This window comes from Pteronotus mesoamericanus, unplaced genomic scaffold (genome assembly GCF_021234165.1).
Source record: "Pteronotus mesoamericanus isolate MK-2021 breed Mesoamerican mustached bat unplaced genomic scaffold, CSHL_Meso_final contig_100, whole genome shotgun sequence".
Classification (NCBI taxonomy): Eukaryota; Metazoa; Chordata; class Mammalia; order Chiroptera; family Mormoopidae; genus Pteronotus; species Pteronotus mesoamericanus.
The window spans coordinates 5750578-5756577 of NW_026554999.1; positions in this window are offsets into that span (position 1 = coordinate 5750578).

Here is a 6000-nt window from a genome sequence, read left to right on the forward strand (position 1 = left end):
CACTTGTGTGAAAGGAGTTGTTGCTTCTGAAAATGAACATTCTTCATCTGAAAAATGAGACTTTTAAAAATTGACTGAATTAATTTTTAGCTAAGAAGAAGTCATTGGAAATATCCTATTCAATAACCTGGTCTAAATTTTAATGTCATGGTTTCAGCAAGAGCTGAATACTTATGTCCAGAACTTACATTATGTGTTAATTATCTTAACCCATAAAGAGCTTATCATAGAACTATAATCAAGGCCCTAAATATCATCTAGTCCAATCTGTTTTATTAGTGAACCTAGTGAGTTTATAACATTTATTCTTCACACAGAGTTCTGAGAATAATTTTCTCATTTTGATATGAACCAGGCATTCCCACTTTTGTTCCATTGTTAATATAATTGTTTATCACTAGTAATGCATCTAAATAATGGAACATAAAATGTAAACTTGTTTATGCTATGCCTAGTTAAATTCTTCGAAGATTATCCCTTCTCAAAGTGAGGATCAATGCATTCACGTGGTCTAAAAGGTCTTCATGATCGAACTCTTGGTTTCAAATCTGTCCTCACTTGTGACTCCTCACCTGATTTTTCCCTTTCTCCTAGCTACTTGTTTTTTCCTGTTCCTTAAATACAAGGCACATTGTCTACTCTGATCTTTGTTCTTACTCATACCTCTCTCTGAGTTCTCTTACCCTAGATGTCCATATAGTTAGATACCTTACTTCCTTCTGGTTCTTAAAATGTCCATAATCTCTCATTGACATTTTTTTATCATCTGTTAATTTTTTCTCATAATCAGTTTATGCTAAATAGTGCACTATTTACTTTGTTATTTATTTTCTTTCTCGCTCCAAACTGTAAACTCCATGAGAGCAGGGTGTTTTTCTTGTTTCATTTATTATTAGCTGTACAGTTAGCACCCTCTGAACAATTTTGTTGAAATATTATTTTCTCATTTAACTTTACCTTTGAAATATGTCTCTTCATAAGAATATTAAAAAAAAACCCTCTCAAAAGACTCAATGGATGCAATGTAAGATAACTCCTTAATTACATATTCCTCTTTTATCATTCCATTTAAATTTATATCACATTTCACCACTTATAAATGCTCTCATTCTTATGTGGTAACAAAATTTATTTGTTCATTTGGTATATACTGCAAAAACACTAAATATGACCCTATTACTAATAGTTTTTCAGATACTATGATCATCATTGTTCAATAGTATTTTCTATTTCTCAGGTAACTTTCTGCCAAGAATTTTAAGTATTTGCAAAACTTATTCAGCAACTTAGACAACTATCTTTCCTAAACCCTTTTAGAGATGGACACCATTATTATAATTAAAGTACTTGGTGCAAAAATTTAAGTAAGAAGAAAAAATCTGACAAGTAAAAAGAACTATTTCTATCTACCTGCTTTGATCTTCCTCTTTTCACTTACTTCAAAAATTAGAGAAAATCAGCATTAGAGAAATGGTGGTTTTGGCACCCTTTACATAAGTGTTCTGCAGTACTTTATTAACTTTGTTAGTGGATATAGTATTCCTGCTATTTTAGAAATTCCTTATTACTAAGAGTAAAATTATGTATTTGAATCATCTTGACTTTTATCTATTGTGATAGGAGAGATTTTTTTTCTACTATTGTTTTATTACAGATATTCCAGTTTTCACCCCGTTGCTCTCCCCTGCCTGGGCCACCGCCCCTCCCACCGTCAGTCCCTACCCTGTTGTCATGTCCGTGGGTCCTTTATACATGCTGCTTGATGAGGCTCTTCCTCATCTTTCCATGAGAGATTTTTATGATAAATGTCTTCTATTAAAAAGATATTTAGGTTATACCTCACAGTAAGCAAATTATTTACCTAGTACCTAGAAATGACATATTCCATGATGCTAATTAATATAAATTTAAAGGAAAAAAGAAAATATAGCTTAAGCAAGGACCGTCCTGAATCATCGTAATTCAAGCAAACTATTTTCATAAAACAGCTATGATTATTTAACTTTATTCTCTAAATAAGATGTATATGTACATGTGGGGGGGTGTGTGTATGTATAATGTATAAGGGAAAATATTAAATTGATAATATAAAAAGTGTCCTTTTTTCAAGAAACACACAACTATAATGTTCATTTTCAATGACCAGTAGTACCACTGACCAGAGTCTTCAAAATAAAGTGTCCTTTAATATATAATTCTCGTTTTTAAATAATTGAAAATAAAAAAAATCATCTATTTGTTAAAGATTACAAAGTTTGATAGCAATCTACGTTGATAAGTGTCAGAGAAAAAAATCTATTTTTGGTGTTATATAGATTGTTGCAATCTCAATGAACAATAAGCTGAATATTACTAAAAATAAAATCGAATTCATGTAGAGCAAACTGGACATGCATTTAGTTATTTAATGTTAGTAAAACAAATACAGAAAATTTTCATGCATGGGCATATTTTCCAAGATTTTGTTCAGAATTTTACTGGTATAAAACTGAGATTTGTCAGGGAACCTATATTGAAACATTTGTCAGGGAAATATATTTGGAAAATTCAAAAAAGGAAGACACATAAACCAGAAATCCTCTTTGTGACATTTGGTATGAAAATTAAACATTCTCAGTTATTAGAATATTTATATCTTTCCTACTTCCAAAGAAGTTTGTCTTATAAGATTTTAGACTGAATTATGTACCAGAAGTTTGTTAGATGAACTTAGAAACTTTCAGCATAAAAGGGACTCAGCTAAGGTAATAAATTTTTTAATCACCACTCCCCCCAAATAAATATAAAGGGGAACGCTCTTAAATTGTCATTTTTTTTTTAGTTTAAAGAAAATGAAATTAGTTTATTTTGTCTAAGACTATGTGTACTACCCCAAAGACAGGTTCTTACTGATTTAAAAATGGGTAGAGGAACTGAATAGATGTTTTTCATAGAAGGCATCCCAATGGCCAACTGGTACATGAAAAGATGCTCAACATCACTAATCATCAGGAAAATGCAAATTAAAACTACAATGAGATATCATCTCACACCTGTTAGAATGACTATCCTCAAGAAGACAAGATATAACTAGTGTTGGGAAAGATACGGAGAAAAGGTAACACATTTGCTCTGTTGGTAAGAATGCAAATTGGCTCAGTCACTATGGAAAACAATAGGGAGGTTCATCAAATAATTAAAAAGACAACTATAATATAACTCAACTATCTCACTTCTGGGTACATATCTAAAGGAAAGGAAAACAGGGTATCAAAGAGATACCTGTGCTCCCATGTTTATTGCAGTATTAATCACAATGGCCAAAGTATAAAAACAACATTTAAGTGTTTGTTAATGGATAAATTGATAAAAAATATGTTATATAGAAATAAAGTTATAGAAATAGATATATAGTGATAGATAGATAAAGAGACAGACACAACGGCATTTTACTGCACCATGAGGATAAAGAAAATCCTTCTTGCTGTAACACCTGGATAGAACTTGAGGGCATCATGCTTAGTGAGATGAACCAGACAGAGAAAGACAAATATAAACAGAATAGAATGATAGCTACCAGAGACCGAAGGGGTAGGGAAAGTGATCAAATTTTAAAGGTACAAACTTGTAACTAGATGACAAAGTAAATTCTGGAGACCTAGTTGACAGCATAGTGATTATCCTTGAGTCCTATATTATATACTTCAAAATTGCTAAAAGACTAGATCTTAAGTGTTTTTACCACACACACACACACACACACACACACACACACACACACATGCACACACATAATGTTAATTATGTGGCATGATAGAGGTGTTAACTTATGCTATGAATGTAATCATATTGCAACACTATATATGTATCAAATCAACACATTGTACACCTTAAATTTATGCAATTTATATGTCAGTTGTACCTCAATTTAAAATTATATGTATATATGGCAAAGACTTTCAGACCCTAACTTTTCTCAGCCATCATGCAGGCATATTTTAATGCCCAATTCAGAAGTAGCCATGGAGGACATTAGAAACGTACTTATTCTGCTTTGAAGACTTACTAAATGACAATCATGTCATTTGGTGGTATGATTACAGTTTTTTAAAAAACATTTGTCTTGTTACTCTATCCTATGCTTTGACATTTAAAACTTCAGATTCAGTCAGTGGAAATATTAAATGTGTAAGTCAAGCACGGATTTTATAGAGCTGAAAATCTAGTATATGCCTTCTCCTATAACTAGAATTGCCCTGTTGTGCATAGAATGTAACTCTGCAGTAAGCAGTCCTTGGAGACGTGTTCATCTAGCTCTGCAAATAGATTTCCTGGTTAAGAGTTTAAGTGAGAATCTAGGGAGTTAAACTTCAAAAACTTTCCAAACCACTGTCTTCAGGGAAGAAAAAATCTTTTTCTTCCTTCCTTTTCTTTCTTTCTTTCTTTCTTTCTTTCTTTCTTTCTTTCTTTCTTTCTTTCTTTCTTTCTTTCTTTCTTTCTTTCTTTCTTTCTTTCTTTCTTTCTTTCTTTCTTTCTTTCTTTCTTTCTTTCTTTCTTTCTTCCTCTTCTTCTTTTTTTAAATAACAGGTTGTTTTAGGTCATGTTTTATACCCAAACTTTTGGTCTTCTTTATCAGTCTATAAATAATTTTCTTCTGATATATTTTTCCACTAGATTTATTTTCACCTCCTTCAATTGGGGCATCTTTGACAGTTTTGGTTTCCAGAAAATAACAAAATAATTATTATGACATGAGAGAATTTAAAACTAAAATTATAGGTTAAACAAAAGAGTAAAATGTATCAAGATGAGAAAGTCTTTTGGGTGCTGAATATTTACATACTTTTATTAAAGAAAGAGTGAGCATTTGTTATATTTCAAAATATCCAAGTCCCCATGAGAATTTATTCAATATTGTCTTATTGAAAGGGTCCTATAATTATTAATTCTGAGCATTACTTAGACATTTAATAGATGTTTCCTGAAAAGAGGTGTATGGCTCATAACTAATTGAGAGCTGAATTAAAATATTCTTCAGTGGACAGAATTACATTTAATTTATGAATTCAATTTCCATATGAAAGCAACCCTTGAGGAGTTAACTGAACTTTGTAATATTTCTGTCATATCCTATGAACTGGTAACATTGTAGAATTAGTAGATCTACCATGAAAAGTACTTAATAGAGGTTTCCAATTAGTTTCACTGATTAAAATCTATACTTCAGGAGAATGGTCCATGATGATTTTGGATTTTCCTGCCCTCTGATACACAGTTGCTCACACACAGAATACCATTCTTGTTGGCAAAATTCAGTCATCCAAAAATCTTTAATTTTTAAAAAATAAATAAATAATAAATAAAAACAAATAAAAAATAATAATCTTTTAAAATTTCCATTATACTAGCATAATAATTATAGCAATTTAGACTCTAAACATACATCATGTATTATATTTTCCATATAAAATGTATTTTGAAGAGCAGAGGTGGAGGTAAACAATTAGTTGTTTGGTTTCCATATTTATGGTGTGGTAACCACAGTTGTGGAACTGAAGCACCATTCCACCTCCAGATTAAAAACAAAACAATCTTGAATTTATTCCCAATTTAGAGAACCATATCTCAATTAACTGTCATCATATTTTTCCAATCCCCATAATGGTCAGAGGAGACTAAAAAACACCAGTTGTAATAAGATTTAAAAATGAGTTTTCCTGTTTTGATTCTTAGAGTTTTTGGTGTGGAATAATTTTATCCATTAGGGAAAAATTGTACAAATATTCAGAGAGCATTCTTTATAGACCCAGAGTTTAATTTCTGTTTAACATTTTGTTTTTCATTTTCTTTATATGTATTAACTCTATATTCTATGTATTCTATGTATAAATACAAAGAATAATCACATCCCAAATCCCAAAACAAGAAGAAATCACTGTATATGTTTGAGTATATATTATTAAAAGGTTTTACTCAAGTATCCAAGATGGTGGAGGAGTAAATGGAAGTTACATTAACCTC